General features: G+C 35.4%; 1 long non-coding RNA gene across 3 annotated transcripts; it reads right to left on the reverse strand.

Moving 5' to 3' along the window:
• Positions 1-7,430: 7,430 nt before the first annotated feature.
• Positions 7,431-11,900, reverse strand: LOC107096039. Of its 3 annotated transcripts, XR_001481778.1 has the most exons (5): positions 11,885-11,900; positions 11,513-11,598; positions 8,124-8,402; positions 7,870-7,896; positions 7,431-7,776 (listed from the first exon to the last, which is right to left on the reverse strand). It is a non-coding gene; the product is annotated as an uncharacterized LOC107096039 (long non-coding RNA). The 3 variants fall into 3 exon arrangements; XR_001481780.1 differs by lacking the exons at positions 11,513-11,598; positions 11,885-11,900 and adding an exon at positions 10,579-10,859 and having other exon boundaries at positions 7,432-7,776; XR_001481779.1 differs by lacking the exon at positions 11,885-11,900 and having other exon boundaries at positions 7,435-7,776; positions 11,513-11,613.
• Between the last annotated feature and the right edge of the window lie 4,410 nt (positions 11,901-16,310).

Genomic DNA, 16,310 nt, shown 5'->3' on the forward strand with positions numbered 1-16,310 from the left:
ATCCATCCATCCATCCATCCATCCATCCATCCATCCATCCATCCATCCATCCATCCATCCATCCATCTTTATCCGGGGCTGGGTCCCGGAGGCATCAGTCTAAGCAAATATTTTCCGACGCAAACCTCCACCAGCTGCTCTGGGGGGACCTGAGACAATACCAGGCCAGCTCAGATACATAGTCCCTTGAGCATGTCCCAGGCCTCCCACAAGATCTCCTCTCAATAGGACATGACTGGAACACCCCCCGAGGGAGGCGACCAGGAGGCATCCGGAATAGATGCACAAGCCACCTCAGCTGGCTCTTTTCGATGTGGAGGAGCAACGACTCTATTCCGAGCTCCTCCAAGGTAACTGAGCTCCTCACCCGATCTCTAAGGGTGCGCCCAGCCACCCTGCAAAATGAAATGGATTGCATTTGCAAATAATCTGAATTCAAGAAAACACAATCTCTGATCACAGAGGCTCTCAATTTTGGTAACATTACATTTCAAAAGAGTAAAACTCCAATCCTTTAGGTGGCAGCAATACGCTTAAGGTGGGTTTGTGAAAACAAACTCTGGACAAGCAAGCTTTTAAAATCATTAAATAATTCAACTTTGTGGTTAGTACCACCACTTGACAGGGGGGACAAATGGTTAGAAGTGCTGTTTTATTTTGCTGTTTAATGTGTTTCTAATAGGATAGAGGGGAAAAAAGACCCTGATGCCTTGTAGATTTCAGATCAGCTGGCTGGTGTCTTCACAGACATCTTTAACACCTCGCTGGACCAATCCGTGCCAGCATGCTTCAGGTCTGCCACCATTATTCCGGTACCAAAGAAGCCTCCGGTCACCTCACTAAATGATTACCGGCCTGTCGCACTGACTCCAATCATGATGAAGTGCTTTGAAAGGCTGGTTAAAGAACACATCATCTGACGACGCCATCTCTGCTGCTCTCCACCTGAGCCTGGCACACCTGGAGGAGAAGAACACCCACATGCGGATGCTGGACTCCACTTCAGCTTTCAACACTATCATCCCACAGCATCTGATAGGCTAACTGAAACAGCTAGGATTCAATACACCCCTCTGCATTTGGCTGCTAGATTCCTCACCAACAGACTTCAGTCAGTCCAGGTTGGACAAAACACCTCTGATGTCATCATTCTAAGCACAAGCTCCCCCAAGGGCTGCGTGCTGAGCCCCCTGCTGTTCACACTGATGACACACGACTGCGTCCCCAGACACCACGGTGGTGGGCCTCATCAGAGATGACAACGACCTGGACTACAGAGAGGAGGTGGAGCAGCTAGTAGACTGGTGCAAAGATAACAGTCTGATCCTGAATGTGGTGAAGACGAAGGAGATCATCTTGGACTTCTGGAAGAACCGGCCCAACCACGCTCCACTGGTCATCAACAGCTCAGCTGCAGAAGTGGACAACAGCACCAAATTCCTGGGGGTGCAAATCATAGACACCCTCACCTGGAATGTAAACACCACCTCAGTGGTCAAAAAGGGCACAAAAGCGCATGTAATTCTTGCGGAGGATAACGAGAGCCCAGCTGCCCCCACCCATCCTCACCACCTTCTACAGAAGCACCATACAGAGCGTTCTGACCAGCTGTCTCACTGTGTGTTGTGGAGGCTGCAGCATCTCAGACTGGAAGAAGGTGAGAAGAGTGGTGAGAACAGTAGATAGGATAATAAAGGCTCCTCTTCTCTCCATTAAAGACACCTTATCCCAGCGCTGCGTGTCCCGAGCTCGTAACATCATCAATGAACCCTCACACCCCCACCATGGAATGTTCTCCCTGCTGCCCTCTGGGAAGAGACTTCGAAGCATCCGATGCAGGTCCAACAGATTCCATAACAGTTTCTTCCCCACTGCAATTAGACTGCTGAATGTTGTGTAAAATGATTTATTTTATTTATTTAAAAAAATGTATGTTAGAATCGTAAATATACAGTCATGCCTTTATATTACAAATTTTATGTATTTATAACTGTATTCAAGGCTGTTCTTTAAAAAATGAAATTGTCTAGAGTTTTTTTTAAACAAAATTTCTTTTTGTATACACTCATGTCTGTCTGTCTGTCTGTCTGTCTGTCTGTCTGTCTGTCTGTCTGTCTGTCTGTCTCTGTTGGCAAAACTTGCTGCAAATCCCAATAATTATTACAAACGAAAAGAAAAGAAAAAACAAAAAACTGCATAAGCTTTAAATGAGATGTAGTTGGTGTGCTTTTAAGGGTGGAAGAGTATGTAAATGTCTCCCTCTACTGGACAAAAACTGAAAAAGCATCAGTCTCAGTCAAGAAGGCTAAATGAACTTGATGATTCATATAGATTGTCCTCAGATTAGTGGATAAATGTTAGATATATTTTTCTAAAGTAGTAGAGCAAAGTAAAGCAAAATCTATAATGGGATGATTATAATGGGATGGTTTAAAAATAAACATAGCCAGGTGTCCAGACTTGAATCCAACTGAGAGTCTGTGGAAATAACTGAAAATTGCTGTTCACAAATTATCTCCATCCAACCTCACTGAGCTCCAGCTGTTTTGCGAAGAAGAATGGGCTAAAATGTCAGTCTGTCAATGTGCAAAGCTGATAGAACCATACGCCAGGTCACCTAAAGTGACTTGTTTGAATCATGAAATTAGGCAAAAGGTGGAAGAGTTCAAAGGGTCTGAATACTTTTGTAAGGCATATACAGTATGTCCAATAATATATTCAATTGCATTTCACTTTATTTAAACTTCTTACATGAATCTAAAGGTTATATATAAACTGTTTAATTAAAACTGTTAATTTATTGAAAAAAATCAACTATGAAACCTACATTGTCTATTAAGAGATGAAACATTTGTATAACATGGTGCAAATGGTTAGCAAGCTTGATGGCTTGGATAATGTCCATCATCCAGTGGTGTCACTTTACTAATCTTTTTTTAGTACAGCTAGCAGAGCACAGTTTTCTTTTTGACTGTGTCCGTTTCACTACTGTTGGCTGCCATTGCATAATCACTTTCCGGTCTACTAATTAAAAAATTCTGTGCATATACAGCTTTATGGAATATGTCTGCATGTCAAAGCAGCTGCATCACTATATTCAATGCAGAATGTTCAATGCAGTTATGTAAAGCACTCTGCCTACTGACTCTAGAGGAAGGGGTGTTTTCTGGAGTGACAATACACTTCTACGTCTGGCAATCTAATAATAATAATTGAACTTTATTGATTTCACATTGGAGAAATTTACCCCTGCGTTTAACCCAAGCATCCCCAGAGTCAGTCCTCGAGGGCAACTGTCTTGCAGGTTTTAGAGGTTTCTCTGCTTTAGCACAGTTGATTCTGATTACTGCAGTTTTGGTAAATGCCTGTTAATCAACTATCAATGCAAATTAGCTGTGCTGGAGCAGGGAAACCTCTAAAACCTGCAGGACAGTGACCCTCGAGGAGAGACTTTGGATATGCATGATTTAACCCATCCCCATGGAGAGTGGTGGGCTGCCATCGTGGGGCACCCTAGGAGCAATCGGGGGTTAAGAGTCTTGCTCAGAGACTGAGAGTGGCAGTCTGTGGGAGTGAGTTTCAAACTCACAACCTCATGATTGCAAGATCTATGTCCTAACCACTAGGCCTCCACTCTCCATGAATCTGATAAATGGGTCTAGATTTTGAGGTTGCCAGAAGAACAGTCCTTGTCTTACTCTACTATGTCAAGGGTAAAGTTTGGTGGATATAGGATTATGTTGTGGGGTTGATCTTTAGGAGCTGGACTTTACCCCTTAGCTCCAATAAAAGAATCTCTGAATGAATACCAATAGAATATAGACAATTCCATGCATTCAATCCAACATTGTAGGAACAGTTTGACTTCATTTTCCTTTGTGCCAATTGCTTAATTTTCCAGTGGTTCATTTGTTGCCACGCCGCCCAAATTCCTTAGCACTTTACAGAGACCATTTGACTTGGCAACATCTGAGCTACTTCTTTTCTCCATATCTCATTGTTGAGATGGAAATTGACATAAAATTGTTTGTTTTTCTCCCCTCCATCTGGTTATATTTTAAATTGCTGTTTGAAAATCCACTCACTTAAAATAAAGAGAAAATACTCTATTTTTTATCTAGCATATCAATAATGCTGTAGTGCAGCCTTATTAGGACTATCCAAATAACATTTGGACTTGAAGATGAGTTTCTGCACAGGGCTTCTGCTTTCTGTTGCACTGTGAGTGTCGGGCACAGTAATAAACAGCAGAATCTCCAGCTGTCAGACTGTTCATTTGCAGGTAAACCTGATTTCTGTTGTTCTCTCTAGAGATGGTGAAACGGTTTTTCACTGAGTTAGAGTAGTGGATGTAGCTGCCGCCACCGCTGATATATGCAACCCACTGCAGTCCTTTTCCTGCAGCCTGTCTGATCCAAGCATTATCAGAATGACCACCAAACCCAGAATATGTGCAGGTTAGTCTGTGAGATTCTCCAGGCCTTTTAACAACTGGTTCAGACTCTGTCAGTATTTGACCACTTGCACCTGTAGAAAATTTAACAGCTTATCAATACAATAGTTTATCTCAGTTATACATTACCTCCACTATAACTCTATGTCACAATCCTTACCAGCAAAAGTACAAAGCCGATAAAAGAAAATGACCGCATACATGTTTTTCCACATTACAAAAAGCTACTGGTTTAACTTAAGTTTGCAGCTTTATTGCGAGCTGTAGCGGCAGCTTGACTTTACACTTTAAGAGATGATTGAAAAGGGAAATTTGCATGACCCCTCCTCCTTATGCAGCCCATCACCAAAAACACATCATAATTTGTGAACAACGCAGATGAACCATTCTTTGTGTAAAATAAATATTAGACGATGGTCTACTAAAACATGACAGGACACAGATGTCAGATTTTGTTGTTAAGCTTTGTCTGTTGTGATTTAGGACAATGCTTCTTTTGTTTTGTTTTTTAAAGCAAATGAAAAAACCTTTACAGGTGAACTTTGTAACATTTCCACAGATATGGATTAAGAATTTAAATATTTACAAGATAGTATCCTGAATCACTGACGTGTCTTGTACAATAAACCATTGTCATAAAAAACATTGAATATTCACAGCTATTGTTAAATGTCCATACAAATACATGAGGGCAACAATAGATGTTCGTTTTGAGGTGTTCATATTTACATTAGTACTTCGAATTCTGTGCAATTGTCCTCTGTGACCTACAGATCATTGTAAAAGTAAAATTACAAAAGGCTGTTCTGCAGTCTCTCAGAATGGGTTGAAAGGGAGCATGAGATTAGCAGTGTGAACATTTAGTTTACCTATGTATACTGTAGTAATAAACTCATTTCTAAGCTTTGTTTTGTGACTATTACTAGTTCCTTTCTAGGTACCGTATATATAATATCTGCTTTGAAACTGTGGAATATTAGTTTTTTTATAAAATGTTTATAAAAACTTGTATTTCACTTTTTTACTTTTTAACTAAAGGAGTGGGTGTGACCGTATCTTTACAATTAAATATTATTGTTGAACAACAAGAAGAGCAACTTTTCACATTCTATCAGGTTGGTTTGGTTAGCCTTTTTCTCACTGTAAAAATGAATAATATCCAAGAAGAGGAGCAATAAATGACTTCATTATTTTTTGAAAATAATTAGGTCTAAAACTGCAAAGTTTATTTTATTTACAGAAACTATTAAAAACTATAAAAAATATATATAAAAACAAGACCTCCAACAGATTTTCCTTTCTCAAGGAAAGCAGATAACAACGGTATTATCTCACTGAAACATTTTTCTACATTGATTGTTTCACAATTCTGACTAATACTTACACATGTTATATAGTTGGTGCTGCAGTGGTGTTTTAGCAGCATTTAGTAAAATGTCTGACAGAATGACTCATTACAAGAAAAGATTTAATCATTCCATTACGTATATAAAGATTGTGTAGGAGGAAAAAACAACCAAGGCTGAGGTTAGCCAAAGCGTTCTTCGATGTGAAACCAAGCTGCCATCTGGTTTAGGTCAGATTTACATCTACAGCTTTAACTTCCTGTTCAAATGTGGTTTTAACTGATACTGCTCCGAGGACTGATGGGAAATACGCTGCAATTTCAGCTTCACAAACATTAAAAGCTGCCAAAAAAAAGCCTAAGCCGAAAAGACCCATAGAGATAAATACGACTTTTAATAAAAGTTTGATAAATGTAAATAACATAGGTTTACAGCACTATTGTTAGGAGCTTCTCATTTTGCGCGGTTAAACACCACATAATATAGATAAAAATAAAGATTAATAAGTAAATGTTTATTCTAAAAAATATGAAAATCTTAGACAAATTTGTAACTAATTTTTTGTTACTTTAATTTCATTTGAAATTATTCTTTTTTTTTTGTTTTGTTTTGGGATTGTTTAATTCAACATAATTTGATTATTTGAGTGTTTCTTCATCATTGTTATACATAATGTATTGTTATGCATAAAAAGAACGAAGGATACATTTATGGACTCTTGTTTTAATAAGAAATTCATCTCTAATATTTAGAATTTTACTTTAGTTCAGTTTTCAGCCACTTTAGCTACATTTGTATTTTCAATGTTTTATTTTGCTCTTGTTTAAGTTGGCAATAATCAAAGTACTATTATTAATATTATCATCATTTATTAAAAGTCATTGATTTAGATTTGGTTGCTATTTGCTTGTTAACGATTACCAATCTTGGTTTTATATACATACATATAAATATATATATTTTATATATTATATATATATATATTTAAATATATTTAATATATATTAATAAATATATTTAGAGAGAGAAAGAGAAGAACTATTTTTCTCCTTTATTGTTTGATGCTTTGAATAAGCATTTGTTAACTTTATTTATCAACATTCATCTTTGTTAAAAAAAAAATGTTTTGTGGTCTTGTCCTGATTTTTAAATAGGTTAAATTAAATCAAATTGCCATTTTGTATAAGATCTTTATGTGTTTGACTTAAGGACTTTTATGTGAGATGTTCATATGCGCCTGAATCAATTGTATTTATTTATTTTTGAACAGGGCAGAAACATTCAACAAAAGCATACAAATACATAAAGAAAGAGGAAAATTATGAAAAATTTTGTGAAATACGATATGTGAAAAAAAAAATATATATATACATATATATATGTCATACAGGATGATTTTATGTTAGGTCTTGAAAATTAAAACACAGAAGCAAGGAAGTTCATTACAAAATACATATCTTTGCAAACATGCACACATTTTAAATGGACAATCTATGAAAAAAAAAACATTAAGAAACATTTCACAGTAATCTATGTAAAATCTTAATGTACAGCAAAAATGCAATCAAAATTTTGATACATTTATCAATGATGATGAAATAAAATGATAGTTCTTTGTAACTTTTTTTTTTTTATTTGTACCATCAAATTTGCTTATAGATTACAAATTGTACTTTATTTATTTATTTATTTTACAAAAGCGTAAATGTGTTTTATAACATTTAAATATTTGGCTTTGTTTTATTCTTGTCTGAATTATAATACTAATTAAAAAAACAAAATCTAAAGGCTTTCCGTGGATCAGTTTTCTTGATATGTATATAGATATTTTGAATCTAATTTCTGCTTCTTTAGAATTCAGTCATTTTCAGAAGAGCAGGCCTCTGATGGTGAGGACGGTGCTGAAGGCCAGAGCTTTGGTGAACACCACCCGGACTCCGTTCATCAGCAGCAGGTAGAAGTTCAGCTTGGCTTTTTCTGGAGGGCAAAAAAAAAGAATTAAGACTGAACTCAACACTGAAACCAGTGATGAAACAAACCTGCAGTAAGTCAGGAAGAGTTCAGATTTACCTGGATAAATGTTCCTGCATAAATCATCTGTTTAGAGACAGAAAGAACATCAGTCACAGAAACATCACAGAAATAGTAATGCATTTAGGACTTAATCTAATGAAAACTATCAGTTTCAACATTAATATAAATTCGTTGCTATGTTTTGTGTTAGAATCAGATGATTTAATTGCAGAAACACTTTTTTAGCAGCCCAAACTTTGTAAATTAAACCGTGTGATCGGAACTCCAGAGAAAAATTGTGAAATCCGTACAAGCTTCATTATTGCTGAAGGTCCCGTTCATCTCACAGGAGATGATGGTGTCGTTGCTGTATGCAGCAGTGTAGTAGGTGCCTGTCTTGGTCGGAGCAGGGTTGATAGAGCTGACATTGGCTTGGCCTTCTTTGGTATTTAGAACCAAATCTCCCTCCTTTGGACGAAAATCTGTGACCAGACAGACATCTGGACCAAGCTCGTCTGCAGTCTTTGGGGGGTAGCCAGGAGTCTGCAGGGGACTCAGGATGAATATGGTTGGAGGCACATCTGGACCATCTGTAAAGAACCAATGAGAAAAAGATCTACAATAATCTTCTCAGCAGAATGTTTTTAAAAAGGGAAAATTCTAAACGTACAAGACAGTTAAGCTCTAAATGCTAATGATCTATAAAATAAATATTGCAAATGTCTGAAACTCTTGCTTTCAGAAAATATAAATCAAAAAGATTTTTTTTTTTCCCTTTTAGACTAACTAAATAACAAGACAACAATGTATAGTTTTAAATATTTAATATTCAAATTTCAGTTAATGTTAAAGCTAAAAAGTATGTAATTCTTAAAATATAGCATTTATGTTATGTTTCATGTCAGTGGTCTTAGATATATTATGAATTTTAAATTTTTTTGATAAACTCTTATAGATTTCTTAGTAACATTATTTTTTTTCAATAACGGGAATTTGGAATCTGCTCAATGTCATTTTTCAATGAAAATCTTCTGATGGATTTAAACGACCTACTCTCTAAAGTTGGAGAACTTTTTTAAAACGTATTTGCTTCCATCACATCAGGGGTCTGCAGCCGCAAGAGTCTCTTTGTACCCCCTACCATGGCTGTTAATAGTGATTAAAGATGATAAAGCGACAACTAATGGTCTTCAATGTAATATGTTAACAAATACTACTCTTATACGTTTTATCAGGTTTTTTAAAGATTTTTTGAATTTTATTCTCACAACAAAATGACATTAAAGAATCAGGAATATGGTTTTAGATACATTTTTTTGTCATTAGCTTAGAAAATATGTTTACTTTATACATGAATACCATGAAAAAATCCTAAATCCTCTTTTTAAGGAGATGTTTTGCACATAAATGCTTCTGCTAACTGTCTTACAAAACTTGATAATATGTATATTATTAAGATTTATTGGCAGCTGTCCATTTACCCACAATTTACCCACTATTATGGTCTCTATGGTCTCTGCCCGACGCCTGTCTCACTGGTATGTTTTTATCTATTATGGGTGCTCTTTCATCATATTTGAAAAGTCCTTTAACAAGACAGCAAGGAGGTTATAATCTCCCATCTATGGACCTCATATAATTTGCTGTCCCAAAGCAAGAATTGAAATGTACGGAAGAAGATTAAAGCCACTGAAAAAAAAAAAAAAAAAAAAAAAAAAAAAAAAAAGTTAACTGATATTTAAATTTTATTTAAATTTAGTATGGGAAGAAAGTCAGAATTCTGACTTTTTTTCTCAGAATTCTGACTTTAATCTCAGAATCCTGACTTTTTTTCTCGCAATTCTGACTTTAATCACAGAATTCTGACTTTAATCTCAGAATTCTGACTTTTTTCTCTGAATTCTGACTGAATTCTGAAAATAAAAAAAGTCAGATTTCTGAGAAAATTCTTAAAAAGTCAGAATTCTGACTTTTATCCCATACTAAACTGAAATAAAATTTAAAAATCAGTTAACTTTTTTTTTTTCCAGTGGCCCTAATCCTCTTCCGTAGAAATGGGCAAGAAGAGTTTTAGGTTTTCATTACCCACTGCCTGGAAGGATTTACAGTCTGAACTTCACATTCAAAGCCTTGTGACGCTGAAACAATCAAAATCCTTGTTAAATCAATAATGTCTGTGTAAAAATGTTTCAGGTGAACGTTTCTGCAACATTTCAATGTCTTAAATTCTTTCTAGTTCTAAGTTCTAGGATTTTTTTTTTTTTTTTTATATTTGTTTTTCGATTTATGTGTGTGTGTTTTTTTATGTTTGATGTGTTGTAAATTATTTGCTGCTCTCCTCTTGGCCAGGTTTGCCTAGCAAAAGAGATTTTAGATCTCAATGGGTCTAAGCTGGTTAAATAAAGGCGAAATAATTAAATAAATTGAACTTTTTTTTTCTTCCTAATTTTAAAAACAAAAATAATAAGCTCTGTTAGATTTAAAATGATTAAAAAATATTTTAATGTAATATAAGCGGCTCTGAACAGCTTTTATTTTTGCTAGACTCGGAATTAAGTGGCGCTTGATTAGAAAAACTGCGGACCTATGAATTAGAGCACAGATGTTTAAAGAATTTCACTTCTAATCATATAGTTGACGACTTTGTATCATCAAAGACAATACTTGCAAAGGAAGTTATTTTAGTTCATAATATGCTTTTTTTGCTTAAGCTTAAATTTAAAATCAATTCTGCGGTATTTAGACCAACGACGGAGAAATATTTACCTTCAGTATCTGAGGACGCTACCAGTCTTTCTGCAAGGAAGACATTAGGCGACCGAGAAAACTGCGGAGGTTTTTATTGTGTGCAAAACTGACACTTCTCCTTCAGCTGAAATAAATCTGCTGTAATGATTTTTCAGCTAAACTTCTGCTTATCCCTTTTAATGCATGGACAAGAAAGCTACTTTACTTATTCACTGAATGCTAAACTCATCACAAAATGGGAAAAAAAAGTTTTATTATTATTACAGTAACGTATTTTGTCTTTAATTTTGGATATTAGGCAAAACTTCCTTTGTTTATTTTGTGTCAATTTTTTTCGTCTTGCAAAAATCACTTGTTTCGACCGCGAGAAAAAAAAAAAGAAATTCACATCTTTTATGATTAGATGCTTTTTGCAATTTAAACCCCAAATGCTTAAAAAAAAAAAGAAAAAAAAACGTTTTAAACAAACAAACATATTCGCCGACATCCTTATGAAAAAATAATATTGAAACTTTACCATGATTGTCGATGATTAGTTCTGACCTATTAAATCATATTTTAAATGTTGAATTGGCTACATATATGCACCTAAAAATATAAATCGGTTATAGTTTATACACATTTTCGCTCAATGGGCCTATGTTTATTTAATTCAAAACTCAAATACAGTCCTTCATAGCCTAATCCAAGCAACAATAACATTGATATTTAGCTTCATTTTCTGAAAACGTCCATTCACGGATAGAGTTGAGGAATTTAGGTGTAATTTATAATTTCAAAGTTAATAAAATCTCAGAGCGGACTTATTTTGCGCAGCCTATAAAATCGAAAATCAGCGCACTAAAATAAAAACGTAATGCTATCCCTACAATTTAAACAAATCCAATAATTAGAAAAAAAGATTCAAATAATCCTACCGATATTAGAGAGAGAGAGCTTTTTATTACCTTACCTGGTTTAACAGTGACATCGGTTCCCTTTCCCCAGACATCGAAAGCATCACAGTGTTACATCTCAGTTAACTCCTTTGACAAAAACCTAAAGCAGCAGAGAAAATGATAGAAACACATAAAGGAAGGAAAATACAAATAGTTCTGTAAATTCTAAAATAAGGAAAAGTCAGATGGTTCTGTTTAAAAGTTAAAAAAAAAAAGAAAAAGAAAAACTACAATGTAGGCCTATATACTAAAACGATTTGTTACATATGACATCTGTTCTTTATGACACCAAACAGCAAATTAACTATCTGGTATACACAAATCAGTTAATTAAAACCATTAAACACAGCTCTTACTTCATACACTAAAGATAAAATACGAATTACTTTATTTCTTTCTCTTTATTTAAGTGAATTACTATCATGTTTTTGTTATGGGGTTTTTGTGCTGGTGTATATCTCTGTGCCCCCCAGTCCATCACAGTGAGAAACAGTAATACAAAATCCTGAATAAATATCAGAGGACAATACCAACAGCAATAAAAACACAGCTGATGGAGGAATTACAAATATTATTCTTTATTGCTTATACAGTAAAAGAGCAAGCTGAAAACTAATTTAATAAAAATATTTTTTCAATGTTTTCTTTTTTCTAATTAATTTGTAGTTGTTTTTTTGTTTTTTTTTACTCAGATAATGATATAACCACTAGTACAAAATGTTTCAGATACTCATTTTTTAAAATAAATACATAAAATGTATATTTCAAGTAGAAATATGTGTTTTATGTAACAGACAATTTTGTCTATATGCTTTTTTTTTGTTTGTTTCTTTTCTATGAAGCCAATGGTGACCTTTATGTAGAGATTGCATTGCAAATGCTCATGTGGTTCTATTAGGTTGCATGTTATATCCTGAGGCAAAACATTAAGTGATTCTAATTTAATTTATTTCAGTTCAGTTTATTTATCCATCCATTTTCCATCAAGCTTATCCCTGCTGGGGTCACAAGGGGGTTCACAAAATATGTAATCTCACATTATTTTACAGAGAAAATTCAATCAGATGATAAAGTCAGACTGGTTAGAATTTTTTCTTTTCTTTTTAAATCTAAGTAAACCCAGGAGGCTGCATCAAGTTTATACTTCCCTTCTCCTGGATGAGCATGTGGTGGCAGTAGGAAATCACTTACACAGAGCATGCATACAGTAAAGAGTTATGAGAAAAGATAACTGTGAACTGGCTCCAAAGGTGGCTCTATCTAGGAATGAGCAGATTAGCTTTAGTCTGTTTTAATGCCGAAAAGGAGGAAAGAGAGCAAATACATCCCAATATATCCTGAGCCCATAGCTATGTCTAGGAAAGAAACAACACCTGGGTTAGGGTTAGGAAAAATGAAAAAATGCCCAGCTGATGTTTCAATCTAGGATGATGTCACAGCCAAACAGGAACAGACCAGGTGAAGCTACTCTGGTGGGAAAAAAAGCAGAGATAACATATAGTACTTGAAATAACAAACACTGGAGAATGGTGAAACAGATATCATTAAGCAGAATGATGAAAAGTTGTCCCTTTGTCCTTCAGCAGCCTAAGCCTAACAGCATAACTATAATGATAGCTCAGAATAACCTGAACTTACTATAAGCTTTATAATAAAGGACAGTTTTAAGCCTGCAAGTTGAGAACAAAGTGCTCTGTTAGGAACAAAATTAATAACCAGATCTCTCATATGAGATGAAGCTTGGTTATTAAGGACTTTATATGTGAAAGGGAGGATTTTAAATTCCATTCTGTATTTAGGAAACCACTGAAAGGCAAGCTACAATAGGATAATGGTGATATCTCTTTTGATTTTTCATTTGAAATCTGGCTTCATTATTTTTGCTGGCTTTTAACTACAATTTATGGATTTCCTGATTGTAAAGAATCACAAAAGTCCAGCCGCAAAGTAACAAATCCATGGAATAGTTTCTCAGCATCACCCCTAAACAGGATACATAGCCTAAATCAACATTTTCAATATTCCTAAGATGGAAGAAAGAAATTCTAGAAACCTGTTTAATGTGGGTTTTGAATTAGTTCTATTCTACAATAATACCAAGGATTTTGACGTAATTATCTGAGACCAATTTCATGCCACACAAAATTATATTACAAAATCGAATAAACATACAGATATCTATAAGTTTAGAAAGTAAATATTTCTTGTCAGGATGCCAAAAATAAATGGAACAGTTGGTGGAGAATGAGAATATTTTGGAGACAGCACGATGTTTGGGCAGCTGCAGGTTTGGAAAATTATTAGAATATTAATTTTTGTTGTTGTTGAATAAAATGAGAGTGTTAGGTATAAGAAAATACTCAATAATAAGAGATTGGTTAGGTACATTGTCTAAACAACTCCATATTCTTCAACTTGTCAATATCCAAGTAAAATTAATATTATTTGCAAGAAGGTTAATCTAAGATTTCTTTATGTTGTCATGATGGGTATTCAGGTTAGAGATTCCATTAGCAGGTGAACAGCCACACTGAAAGATAAAACTAGGCTAAAAGAGTTAAAAAATTTTCTAAAGGCATTTCTTACAATGCATTCTTTGGTGCTGTCATGATTTCTGGCACTAGTGCTGGTATGATTCATCAGTTTCCAATCAGTCTCCATCAGATCCACTTGCTTAACCGACCACATAACCAGCTCTCAGACTAGTTACTAGTGCCAGAATATTACGATTGACAGGTGAGTTTGATCCAGCGTTCCTGTTACCTGTCTCCCTGCCTGATTTTGACCTTAATCTGCTCCCTGATTCTCTGAGCCTCCATGAACACTATCAGACCTGTCATAGTGTGTTTTTAAATCTCTGACCTGTTTATGTGTCTTGACCTCACTCTCAGATTCTTGTCTCTGGATGTCGAATCATCTGGCTTTGACTCCTGACTGGGTCTTGGACCCTGAAATCTGGTTTGTCCCCTTGATCGTTCTGCCTTCCTCTGCTCTCATGGATCTGACCCTGTGCATTCCTCTGGACCAACGATTTACTGTCAAAGAAGGACTCCTTCAAATCAGCCTGGACAGATTCAGGAATCCTCTGAGGTCCACCAGTGAGGTCAAACACCAATCGGCATCTTCAGAAATTCTCAAAGCTTGTTCTCAAACACAGAGTTTTGGTTGCTGACTCAACCCAGTCTCATGGGAAAATGTACCCCCACTACGTTGGTCCACACTGCAAAACGTAGTGGAGGTACATTAATTTTCCCATGAGACTGGGTTGGCTGACTATGGTGAATCCCTCCCGACCTGCAGTAGTTTAACGTTTCAATACACTGTGAAAACGTCTCTTGTCTCTGGTTAAATCTGGATTTTCTGTTTTCTGGTCATTACAGGTGTATGTGAAATCAGAGCTGGTACATGTACATGTTATAAAATCAAAACAGTAATTAGTAGGGTAATTTATATGTGGAGTTTGCAGGCTCCCCATGACATAATTTTCTTTTGTTCAATCTTACAACTAACAACACAAAGATCAATTTTATTTGGTCTCTCTCAATTACTAAGGCACAAGCTTGTGGGAAGGGTTAGGTGATATGGCCTCAAATCAGTATAAACCTAGGTTCGCTTGAACATCAAACATTAAATCAATCAACATATTTAAAGTAAACCATTTTTTAAAGAAAACATCAAAGTAATTTAAGCACTTAGGGCAATCTGTATAAAGTAGGCAAAAGAAAGATATTGTTAAATTTGGTGGCAGCTTATTTCTGTGTAGAACAGTTTATGTAAGGGTGTTTAATTACTTTCAAAAACAGAAAATCAGAGAAAAGCTGGTCAGGCCCCCACTTTAGATGTGTATGCCATGAATGACTTTGTCTCGGTGGATGAACAGGAGGTTTTTACTGAAGAAAGAAACAAAATAATCATCACATTTTCTATTCACATCAATTTATAGCTAGGTGATGGAATGTGAAATTATATATTTTCAAAGCCATCAGGTTTGAGGTTTACCGAGATTGTTTGGTACAGCAACCAAGTTTTTGTACGGCAACCAAACCAACTTCAGTCACTGTGCCCCTCGAGCACAGTAATAAACAGCCGAATCCTCAAGTTTAAGACTGTTCATCTGCAGAAACACCTGTTGTTTACCGTTGTCTCTGGAGATGGTGAACCGGCCTTGAACTAACTGAGAGTAGCGCTTAGTAGTTCCAGCCCAATAACTGATAGCTGCAACCCATTCCAGTGCTTTTCCTGGAGGTTGCCTGATCCAGAACATCCAGTAGTCTCCAAATGTGAAACCAGAGGCTGTACAGGTCAGTTTATGTGACTCCCCAGGTCTTAATATCACCGGTTCAGATTGAGTCAGAGTTTGACCAAACACACCTGTTAACACAAATAAAATGCTTGCCATTAAACTTGTGTAAATGTAGCAAAGGGACTTTATTCTAATCAAAATTTGTAAAACTTTACCTGCCAAATGCAGAGTTAAAAGAAGGAGTCCTGTCCTAAAATTCTCCATGTCAGCTGGAATGTGCTCTGTTTTTTCACTATGCTCTCTGTAGCCATATAAGTAAAGGGAGAAGACTGTAGGGATTTGCATTGACTCCACCTCAGAGAATTGGTCAAACAAATCATAGATAGTTTACAATAAGTTTTTCTAACATTACTTGAGCCAATGTGATTAAAGTTTCTAAATATCAAAAAATATTGAAAATTATTCCTGCTAACAACAATATTTAGAATCTTCTAAATAAAGTGGGAATGGAAAGTTCAGATATGATCTTAATTTGAACTGTATCTAAAACTTTTAAACGTTTGAGCAGG

The sequence above is a fragment of the Cyprinodon variegatus genome, unplaced genomic scaffold, assembly GCF_000732505.1.
Source record: "Cyprinodon variegatus isolate N-32 unplaced genomic scaffold, C_variegatus-1.0 Scaffold594, whole genome shotgun sequence".
Taxonomy (NCBI): Eukaryota; Metazoa; Chordata; class Actinopteri; order Cyprinodontiformes; family Cyprinodontidae; genus Cyprinodon; species Cyprinodon variegatus.